A 12484-nucleotide genomic window follows, 5' to 3' on the forward strand; every position below is an offset into this window, starting at 1 on the left:
AAAAAATTATCCAATGTGTGTGCTAAAGGTGTCTATGGAATTTATCATTCCCTTGCTGGTGCAAGTGAAATATGAATAAGGATCCATGTTATTCCAGTACTTAGGTCCAGATTTAAAGATATGTGTACTTAGAACCTGGGGCCAGCTCTGTTTCCCTCCAAACCAGGAAACCTCACACCCAGAGCAAGACCTGAACTGGAAAGGCCATGCTAGATGCTTTCACCCTGTCATTAGGAGCAGAAGAGGAGAGGGACAGCTCAAAGGGCTGCTTTGTACCTAACGTTTAAGGGGATTGCAGGGTAGGAGAGCACAGGCAGGGGGATCCTGCAGGATACCAGGGATACTGCCAGTACCCAGTGATTCACCCAGGTGCCCCAGGCCAACTTAACTGCCAGGAGGCATACTTACCTGCTGCTTGTGCCAGCTCACTGCATTTTCCCACAGCACTCTCTCCTTCTCCCTCTGTCCTTCTCCAACTCCAGCATGCAAGTTCCCTGGTAAGCCAGGATGCTGGTGTTCTACACTGCATTAAGCAGACTCCATCACTGTGCTCCACCTTCTTGCTTCGGATGCAAACATTTTCAGGTGCCTGTAAACAAGACTAGCAGTCCCAGTGCTAACAGCAAGCCACTGGTCCTCTAACCCTAAAGCCTGCTGCCAAACCAAACAAAAACACCCAATGTGCAAACACTGGATATCCATCGGGGAAAGTGCAGGAAAGAGACATTATCTGTCATTTCCCTCTGTCATCTGTACAGCTGTTAAGCAAACACCAACTAGTTAATTCTCTGGGTCTGTTGATAATATGAGAAGCACTCTAAAGGCTGCTAATAACCAACAGCACCACTCAGCTGGAAAACACTGTTAAATCCAGTTTCAGATGCAGATTGCCACACCAGTGTAAAGACTACACTCTGTAGGTGCTTTTTTTACGTTCATTTACCTCAACTTCTGTTTTGCATAATACAGCAGCTTCCTCTCAACCTATCTAATTTTGTGAGACCTGAGAGCTAAAATTCCCTTTTTAAAAAAAAAATCACATTTTCTTGTCATCCAAAGGAACGGGATTCATGAACACAAAGGCAATCCCACTGTCAGACCTGCTAGAATAAAACATATGTAAGAAACTTTTCAAAGCTTCTCCTAAAAAACCCCATAAACCTGAAAGATAAAGTTTTCTGTAACTACTTTTTATGTATGACACTTGCCAAAAAAATCTGCGGAAAGTTTAGAGCAAATTTGGAGCATTTGGATAAAACAGGTTTTCAAGAAACTGCACTGATTCGCTAAATCAGCAAGAATACATGGACAAATGGCAGCTTTGGATTAAGCAGAAATATTCCTGGTTTTGATCAGAAGCTGACTTTACAGACTCCCCATACAGCCCTTCATAAGGACACCAGGGAGCTGGCCTGAACCATGTTTGCCTCCTTCAGGCCACAGACACACTGACAGCCTTCACACGCCAGGCACTTCATCTCAGCACCTGTCTATACTCAGGCAAATCACTCTGGCTTATTCCTAGGGGAACTTTGCTGATCAAACACACTCACTGGGTCTCCTGCAACCCAGGTGAAAGCCCTTCAAGTAGGAGACTACTGTCTTACTCTTTGTGAGGAAAAAAAAATAAATAGAAAAAGGTTTTTTAGAAGGGCCCTGGATTCACTTCCATGAAGAGAACATATCTATTTAATAAAATAAAATAAAAATTAAAATCTCTGAACATTTTAATAAGAATGGAAAACTTATCTGTCTTCTGTAATCCTGTTGTTCTGCCTGGGCCAGCACTTGGGATAAACATCGATATCCCAAAGTATGATTTTTATAAACAGTATTAACAAATCCAGGACAGATGAAGCAAATGGAAGCATATTCTATTGGGCTCTGTGGTGAAATTCATTTACAATACTATGAAATTTACTTGCATGTAGCATATCCTTCTAATGATAAAATGTGTATGTGCTATTTTGTTTGTTTTCAGGGAATGGTGCAAAAGAGAGGGAACATTATATTTTTGCTCTAAATGAAAACAGTGTTTATAATAATCCACTTAGTAACACAGGTTGCTATGAACACATCAGACCATCACTACCCTCTCCAGCCTGCCTCTTTGCAGAGGCAGCATGCAGCTCAGAGCCTGCACAGCAGGCTCTCACCCTCACCACAGGGATCCCAGCATTGCACTGGAGATGTGGTCTCTCTCTCCAGAAAGACACATTTCCACCTCCACTCCCCTGCACTAACAAAACTGCCAGCCAGCAAAGGGGACTTGTAAATCTGGGTAGTGGGATTTCCTCCAAAGCTGGATTCAGACTTCAGAGCAGATCCCCAGAGTAACCACATATCTCACCACCACCAGTCAAAGGCAAAACTCATTTCTTTCTTTCCCTTCATCACATTGGTACACATGAACATATTCTCAGGCAAGTGGAAGTTCCACAGCAATTTCAGCACAAGGTTAAAGAAAAAGATGGCTGAAAATAATAAAAAAAAAAGGTCCTAAAAACATATGTGTACATGCCTGCATATAAATAAATACATTAGGAATATGCAGGTATTCCAGCAGTATAAACCACGTAATTACCTCTAAGTGTAGATAGACCACAACCCTGGTCTAAGTGATGAAATTTAAAATCTGCCATTACAGAACAGTGGCCTGAAACATTATATACGTGACGTGAGTTAAGGATGGAGTAACAGCCTTTACACTCAATTTCCTGGCTTTCCTTGGTTTGCGTCACACCCTTAATGTTATTTCAACATTGCATTTTGTCCTCTAAATTAAATGTACAGTAGGTGTTTTGTATTTAATTTCCTTACTTTTTTTCCCTCCTAATGGAAAAAGAATGGAAGAGATTCATGAAAGGTTATAAAACACACATTGTGTACTGGAGAGGCTGGAGTAGCTCTTTTGGAGCCTTTTCATTCTCCTGGGAAAATATGTAATTAGGTAGTTTTTTAACATGTGTATTATATACTGAATTACATGTATTTATATATTTCTCAAAGGAGTATTGCTTACACAATAGCCTGGAGCAACTCTTTTGGAGCCATTTGGGTCTATCATGTAATTATGTACTTAAGACCCGTTTATAGTAAATTTTGTTGTGCCTACATAGTAGCTTTTTATTTTTATTTAAGATGAATTTTAAGGCTTGTGAGAGGTGCTACACTGACAGCCATAGAGACTGCAGGCTTCTGTTTATTAACAGAAAGGGAAAACACAGGTAATGAAGATATCTGTGGACATCCCCAGACTACCCCTCCAAAATTTATCTTATCTCTGACTTTGGGAACAACTCTCCAAAGTAGGTGGTAAATGAGTCAGTTTTCAGCTTTCTTAGCAATTTGTTATGGCAGGTTTGGGGATGAGGACATCCATCCGCCTGGAACTGGACTAATACCAAAAAAATTATTTCACATAGGCTGCTAAGTATTTGCCATCTGCTAATCTGCAATTTATCTCATTTCATTTTCTCTTCTTATATAGGGAAAAAAGCCCACTTGGAAGTTGGATTACAGTAAGAATTTAGGTGCTGTGAATCAGACATAGGCCTATGGAAAATGGTAATTACATATGTTTGTACTCTCCCAAGATACAGCTTTTTGGTTCTTTAAACATCAGAAAGAATTTAAAGGTTCTGCGGCTTTTTTCTTTCCTGGAAAGAAAGAATGTATAAGCCAAAATACTTTTCTGCTGAAATCATAAACAAACAAACTCCCTTTCCTCCTCCAAATATGCTAAATGACAATGTGATGCTGACAAGAAAGCACAGTGACAGCTGTAATGTAAATGCGTGGATATACATAATTTTACATCATTTAAAGTCCTAAGAAGGAAAATGGATTGCTTTGAATGATAGAAAGTGAATCATCAAGCAACAGTGCTGGACTAATAACAGATTTTCTTAACAAAAAAAAGTTGATACCAACTCTGAAACTAGTTTGATACCTCTCCTCCCAAATGTAATTTCATTTTACTTGGATTTATTTTTCTTTTTGAAATATTTTGGTTATTTAAGATGTGTCTGCCAGATTTTTGTTTGTTGTTTCTTTTTTTAACAGTCTTGTTTTAAACAAAGCATAAGAAAATATTTTTCAAAAATGTTGAAGGAATTCTGCATTTCTCAAGTAACACTTTTTATTTAAAATGTTGATAGACTAACCCAATTCTCTTTCTTTAATTAAAATACAATTGGCATTCAACCCAATCTGTAAAGTTTTAAAACCTTCCAAAACTAATTTTTGGGAAAACCTTTGTACATAGAAAGCCTTCAACACAGACTACTAAGGAGCATTCAAGAGCACAATATTTGGCTCCAGCTTCCCTCTTTCTTAACACCATGCTGTTAAGAAATGGGGGAAATGCATGAAAAGCAAGGTTAATGATGAAGGTCAGTACCAGAAATGTTTTTTTTTTTTCTCTGTCAGGGCAACGTTCTCTAGCAGAAGTTGTACCTTTTCCTTACCGAGGTCCATCGATGGCACAACACAGTAGCAGACAATGAAAAACATGAAGACACATCCTTTATCCTACATAGGAGGAAGATATGATGTGCAAGGAAAAGCAATCAAAACCCAGGGAAAATTACTATAATTGACACATCTCTGACTGTGTACCACTGCAATCTTTTTTAAGGTTGTCTTTAGCTATGCATTTTGCCAGATTAACTCTCAGTACAGAAAGTACCTTTGTGCACAGAGTACAAATTTCAGCAAGTTACATCTGACTCAAATCAAAGCTACCAAAGTACTACGTGTCAATCTGCTTCCCAGGAGGCTATTTCTGTGCCTGCTTCACTTTTTCTCCTCAGCTCTTTCTGCAGTAGAGAGGTCCACCACCAAGTTTACAGGCATTTACTTTTTTGAGTTTTAGGAAAGAGAGAAGTGCCTAAAATATCACAGAAAAATAAAGGAACAAGCCTGGAAAATTTCAGCTCAAAAGCCAAAGATTCCAAAAGAAATTAGTGACAGAAAAGAGTGGGTAAAAACAGAAAGACTGTTAAGTTTCATGGGTGCTGTCATTCAAGAGGATGAACAGTGCAAGAGACAGACCCTCCAACTGGAAAGCAAAAGCCTGGCATCTTGGCATCATCATGCCAACCCCCAAATACCAAAATCCTCTGCACTCTGGTTTCTTTATCTGTTAAGTGTGTTGGTACACTATAAAAGTGTTGGTCTAAGCATAGAAAGAAATGTTTAATCATGAGCGTCAGCTTTAAAGGTCATATGATTTTTTAGCAACATTTTTAAAAAGTCATTTTAGTTATTAAAAAACCTCTTCTTCTCTGTGCTGTTACTTTTGAGATACCTCTGCCATTTTCAGTCAGGGAAGCTACTTTTCCTTCCTGGGGTTACACAATTAAAAGCCTCATCCTGCATCCCTTCCTTACAGGAAGAATCTTACTGGTATGAAAGTTCCTAAGATATCAGTAGGCATTTTGGCATCAACAAAGTTACAAGCACAGGTGCAAGAGGTGTAGGAAACTTCACCAGGCCACTAAAGGACACTTAGTATAGCTATAATTTATCACCAGTGCTTCACTTTCAGCAAGAGAACGTTCTTCTCATGTCGGGATGACCATGAGCAGCAGGACATGTCTGTCACCACTGTACCAATGCAAGTGCTTAGGAACACAGGACCAGAACAAAACTGTGCAGCCATGAAGTTTGGGTCAGAACTGTGGGCACTGTAGAACATAGTCCCTCTCTTTGTCTACAAAAAGTATACTGCATGCCCTTGTTGCTCCTACTGGGAGGCAGCTTTATGACCTCACTGTACTGAGGGGTAGAAATCATCTGATTTCCATTTTAATTCTACTCAGGGCCAAGTTTATGCCCACTTGTTCTTATGCAAATATTGCTCTTGGGTTTGAAAAGCTTTTTCCCCTCTCTGGCATTTAGCCTTGGATGTATTTATAGAGTGCTGTCAAATAGTCTCTCAACTTTATTTTGCTAAACTAAACAAGCCAATCTCTTCTAGTTCCTTCCCATAAGATAGGATTTTCAATCTTTTAATATCCACACTAGACTTTCCATATGTTCCAGTTTTATTTCATCTTTAACACAGTTATTTTAAAGTATTCAATATTCCAAAACATGCTTTCCAGTGTCCTGTACAATGGTACCAGTGCCTTGCCTGACATATTTGACTTCTCTGCCATTTCATCTCTGTCACATCATTATCATGTCACTAGTTAGAATAGGATGGACAGAATTAGCCTTGAAGTTTTAGCCCAAAACTCAGCCATACACAGTAGCAGCACAGTTAGGTAAGCATTAAGTTTAGGGCATTTCCACAGTTAGGTAAGCATTTCTAATCCTCAGCACTCCCATTTCCTAATAGGTTGAAGAGGGAATTTTCACTGGCATGTGTGCAACATCTCATTTTTTAAGGTGAATGCTGACCATTAAGAAACAAGAAATTAAGATGCTCCACCATCTTAAGGATCTTTTCTCCTTCCCCAGCCATAACTGGAAGAGACTCTCTGTCCAGGCATCTGCTTTTATTTTGAAACCACAGAAATACAAAAAGTTGCCACCAGATAATAGTCTTGATGAATACACCCACAGATTTAGACAGGAATAGTTTGGCCACTGTCTCCTCCTGCACAGCAGAGCACCACTGATGTGCTGGAGCCTGGTGACCATTTTGCTGTCACACCAACTGTTGCAAGGCTGCACTAGTGCTGCCCAGCTTTCCAGCATGCTTCCCTTCAAACCACAACTAAGCTACAGCCATTCTCTTCCAGTCTCAGCCACTCTGTGCCAAAATAAAAATCAGTCAAATGGAAGAGAAATCCCAGAGCAGTAGGCAGTGTGCTCCTTGTGTTGCTCTCACCAGCTGACAGCCATGCAGTAGGAGTGGAGCAGCAGGTAACCTGTGCACGTGTATGGCAGTGCTGCAGCAGCAAGATAAACCCAAGTGTGGGTGCACCACTCTCTTCTCTTGGCACCCCACTGCTCTCAAGGCCCTCAAGCATTGTGTTTTGCTTTTAATTTTATCCTTCTCCTTTCCAGAACTAGTCCTCAAGCCAGCGCCCAAAGAGGCACTGTCTTGGTGGCAAAGAGTAGCTGCCCACACACTACAGTTCTGATGAGCATTTAGCCTGAATAAGTATTTCTTCAAGAATTCTCAGCCTTACCTTTAAAGAGCATGTTTTAAGAATGAAAATGTATTAATAGCATTCTCAAGATGTTTCTTCTTACTGTTGTTTTCCCTGTGGTGGCAATGAAGGATGCTTCTTAAGAGGCTTACCAGGGGACCCATTAGGCAACAATATGACATCAGCCTATGGTGCTAAGGGAACATATAGATAAGTTAAACAGCTAAGAGTAGATGTGAGAACAGAATAACAAGCAGTAGTAAAGCACTGTAAGTTACCAGTATTACTTGATGTGGTCTAACTGTGATTTACCATTTTCTCTTCTGTTTCAATTCACATATATTGCCTTGACACCTGCCCTGAGAGAAGTTGTGGCTTCTGCCACATTTGTGCTCTGAGTTTTTCATAGATGTGCGTGCCCAGTCATCATTATCCTTGCTTTTTTCTAGGCACAGATTTAAGAAAAAGGGCTAAAGAAGTACTGAAGCACCTTCCTTTCCTTTTCAGGAAGGGTGTAATCCTCACATTACCCTAAGAAAATTATACCATACTACCAGCTGGAGCTAAACTGGGTTTACAAGTTAAAAACCCTTCCTTGTCCTTCCCACTGAATTTCCTGTACAAGCATCCCACCATCCTCACTCACATATACAGGCCACTTCCTCAAAGTGTAACACATCTTTTTGTCCTTAAGATTTAGAAAGCATTTGCACATTTTAATAACTCAAACCCATAGATTCCCACTCACTTGCTTACATGCCAAATTTTCAATACCAGAAGAACTCTTAGTAGGCTGCAGAACAGATATTTATAGCTATTATAAAGGCACAAAAATTAATGTATCAGGTTAAGGTAGGGCTAAAACCATCATTTGGGCCTTGGTTGTCTTGTTACCTTCACATGCTTGGACTTCTTTGAAGTGCAAATCTAACTTTCAATTACAACATTCCTTTAATATTTTATCCACACATTACTGAGTAGTGCAAATATTTAACTTTCTCATTTTTTATTCTTAAAAGAAAAGTACATTTGGGAAGAAATACAAGAAATACAGAATTTGCTGCTGCATCACCAAATCACCAACAATATACGCCAGATATAGTTTATCTTGAAATTCAGGTCTTAGATTCACCAATCCAATCAAGTAGGATGCTGAGCGAAGTTTATCAGGAACTTTGAACTTCCACAGCACGAGAAGGTGGCTCGAGTCCTATGAATACTCATGAACACAGCACTGAAGAGAGCAGTGACCAGCAGAAGAGCAACAAAAAATTAATAATGAAAATATTATTCTGGTAGCTCTCATAACAATACTTACAGCATGCAGAACTCTTGCACACAGGTTGGATGCTGAGGGAAGCAACCAGCTTCCCTGTCTCATAAATACAGTACATATATTAAATATTACTGTTTGATACATTATATGCTTTTAGTGATTACATACAACTGTTCATCTACATGTATTTTTTTTATATGTAGTGAGCAGAAACTTTACAATTAAGTTTAGTGACCAATAGTTTGAAGTGATAGAAAAGGATACCTTTATTTAAGAAACCCAGTTGGGGTCTTTCAGGTCAAATAACCCAACTCTCTTACTAGTATTTACAATATTTATTCTGTTACTAAATAAAATAAAAATTGTTGCATTTTCACTCTTACCTGTTGGTAAAATAAGAAGGTTAACATTATAGATTTGGATGAAATCAGAACTCATAATCTTGAGCCAGAGATGATCTTCACTACAAGAACTGCTCCCAGGAAGAACACATCAAACTTACAGATTCTCATTTTTATTTAAAGTGCCCTGTAGCTTTTTGGAGGGTTGGTATGGGTGCTGTTTTGGTTTGAGTTTTTGTTTTTTCACTTGCTTGTTTTATTGTTTTCAGTAAATTTAGGGAAATGTTAGTTGAGTCACATGAACTTCACTGCATATTGTCCCAGCAGCAGCTGATATTTCTTTGAACATGAACACAACATAAAAACTTGGCAGTCATCTACACTGAAACTTGAAACACTCCAGAAATGCTAAGGAATGGACATTTCAAAGACACCTTCAAATCTGGATGCTCAGTTCCCTTGCAAGGAATCTCTGAAAAAATATTCATAAAAGTTGGGAAACTCAACATTCCAACACAAGAAGTTTCCACAAAATTCTGACAAAAGATTAAAGTTGTAAGATGCAAGAATTCAACGTTTATACATTGGCATATATTTTTCATTCATCCTTCTTAAACATATAAATAAAGTCTTAGACTCTCTTGCACAGTCTTTATTCCTTATGAAAAAAAAACAAAAACCTGCAACATGCCTACCATCATGGCTTGAAATGTAAATGTTCATCTGGGAGAAAGAGTTATTTGGTTTTTTATCTCTTTAGAGTCAATAAAATAAAAGATTATCCATCCATTTTAGGGTCTTTTAATGACAAGTGTCTGAGAATATGTGCTTTACCCTTCCTGGATTAAACAGTGAAAACAAAAGCCCTGTGTGAGATTTATGATGGTCTTCAACTTTCCTCTCTCATCTTGGGGGGAACAGCATCCTCCCCACAAAAACGAACAAATAAAACTACAAAAACCCCCATACCAAACAATAACAATAAACACCAAAAAGCCCAAAAGTCCTGATTCTAAATCACTCAAAGCAGGTGCTACTGATATTCAGACAAGTTTTACAGAATTTTTGTTAAGAGAAAAAAGTGATACTGAACTATTTTAATGTGCTTATCAAAGATGCTTCAGATTCTGAGTTAATCTGATCTCTGGGACTTGTTCCACTCTATCTTATTGTGACTCACCAAACAGCTTCCCCAACTTCTTCCTCTACTACCAAAGCACAATTGCAATTCAAAAAGGATAGTTTTGGCACAGATCACTGCCATGAAGTGTGGAGTTTTTGCAGCACCGTGGTTATAATTGTTAAGCAGCACTAACAAGAGCCAAGCTTCCTAGAGGGTTAGAAATTATTTCAACTGCTTCATCTACCATTCTTACATTTATGGGCATCTTCACTGAGAAGAGCAGAATCTGAATCCAGGTCCTAGGCACATTGTATTATGCCTTACTAATGGGTACAACTTGATGACACCAAGCTGAATGGTGCAGTAGACACAGCTGAGAGACAGGATACCATTTAGGGAACCCTGGAAAAGCCCAAAAAGTGAGATCATATCAACCTCAAAGTTCAACAAGGCCCAGTGCAAGGTCCTCAGCCTGGGTCAGGGCAACCCTGAGCATCAGTGTAGGCCGAGGGATAAAAAGATGGAGAGTAGTTCTGAGGAGAGGGACTTGAGGGTGCTGGGGGAAGAAAACCTGTACATGACCTGGCAATGTGGGCCTGCAGCCCAGAAATCCAGCCATGTCCTGGGCTACAGCAAAAGCAGCTTGGCCAACAGGGAGAGGGAGGTGATTCTGCCATTCTGCTCTGCTCTGATGAGATCCCACCTGAAGTGTTGTACCCAGCTCTGAGGTCCTGAGTATAGGAAAGACAGTGGACCTCATTCACCTCTTCCCAGTGAGGATGATCAGAGGGCTGGAGCACCTCTCCTGCAAGGAAAGGCTGAGAGTGTGGTGGTTGTTCAGCCTAGAGCAAGAGAAGGCCCCAGGAAGACTTTATTGCAGCCTTTCAATGCTTAAAGAATTTTAAGAGAGTTGGGGCATTCATCAAAGGGACAAGGGACTACCATTTTAGAGGGACATGGGATAATTGTTTTAGAATAAGGTAAGGTAGATTCAGACTAGATATACTGAAGAAATTTTTAATAATAAGAATGATGAAAGACTGGGACAGGTTGCACAGAGAGGTGGGCCATCCCTGGGACAGGTTGCCCAGAGATATGCCATCCCTGGGAACACCAAGCATCAGGTTGGACAGAGCAACCTTGTAAAGTTAAGGATGTTTCTGCTCATTGTGAGAGGATTGGACTAGATGACCTTTAAAGGTCCCTTCCGACCCAAACCATTCTACCATAATCAGTTTTTGTATTGAAAGCTTCTAAGTTGTGTTTTGTTATGAGGACGTATTTTTGTTTTAAAAGTCATTATGATAAAGAGCCTAAATGAACTCAGATGATAAATACAGGCTCAGTAAAAATTGACCATGCCTTTAAAGTAGTGCATGTCTGATAACAGTTCATAAAACAATATTGGTGTTCCTTTTCTCAATAGAACAAGCCAAAAGCAGGAAGGGAAGGGCACCAGGGAATCTTGGGATGTCCAATTTACTGTAAGTGGGCTCAATTTCCTAGAGTTCTTTGTGTTGCAAGGGGCAAGAAGGTTGACTAGTGTGTCAATGGGTATGGCTGCAGGTTTAAAAGAAATATACCAGAAAAGCAGTCTAAGGCTTGAACAACATTCTTACTAATCCTTTATTTTCATGTTTTTCCACACAGATAAAGGACTCTGCTTTGCAGCACTAGTGACAGATAGTTGCCACACCAATAGTTATCATACCAAATCAAATCTGTTTATCTTCATTTAAACAAGCTAGATTTCTAAAGGTTTTGTTATCCCTTGAGCTGGAAGAAGAACTTCTCTTATTTATATTAGTTGCTTAAAACTCCCCTGTGTTATGTGCTGCACAGCGGTATAGTAAGAGCGTTCCATCCCGAATCACTCACCATATAAACATAGGAGATACAGGAGATATTTTTCTTGCTTCTAGTAATACAGACCCAAATCAGGGAGTGACTTAAGCTTGCTCAAGGTCATATAGGAAACCTGTAGTACAGCTGCATTTTCTTTTTTTTTCTAGCTGTGACCTGTCAGATGCTGCTGTTGCTGCCTACCAACAGGATTGGTGTCACCCCCTGAACGAGATTGAAGCTGTCACTACATGTTCACTGATGTAATGTTCACTTGCATTTGTCTGTCATCCTTATCCACATGGAGCCCCAGACTTATTCCAAAACATTAGGTCCTAGTGAAGCTGAGTTGCACTTGTATTCTGGAAGCATTTGTAACACTCCAAAAGATAGCTCCTCCATAGCAGTCTCACACCACAAAACCCAGGGTGCCAGTTTTTTGCAAGCATAAGAATTGCTTAGAGGAATGCCTATGGATATTCCTTTGACCATGAGCCCAGTGTAATTTCACAAATAAATTGAGACACATTTCACTTCCCAGCCCAGATTGGTTACTGTGTAGAGGAAAAACTATTGACCAGGGCTGCTGACATAGATGCAGTGATACAAATGCTTTAAGAAAAACCTGTGCTACTGAATCCACTATTCTTAGTAGCGCACTGTAGGTTTGGAGACTACAACAAACACCACATGAACATTATTTAAGGACAAAGTAAAGCTCTAAACATGTTTAACAGTAATCATGGGACTCTGGAAGGCCAGATTAGCCATTGTGTGATCTCAGCTGGCATCTTCC

This window comes from Molothrus ater, chromosome 1, assembly GCF_012460135.2.
Source record: "Molothrus ater isolate BHLD 08-10-18 breed brown headed cowbird chromosome 1, BPBGC_Mater_1.1, whole genome shotgun sequence".
Classification (NCBI taxonomy): Eukaryota; Metazoa; Chordata; class Aves; order Passeriformes; family Icteridae; genus Molothrus; species Molothrus ater.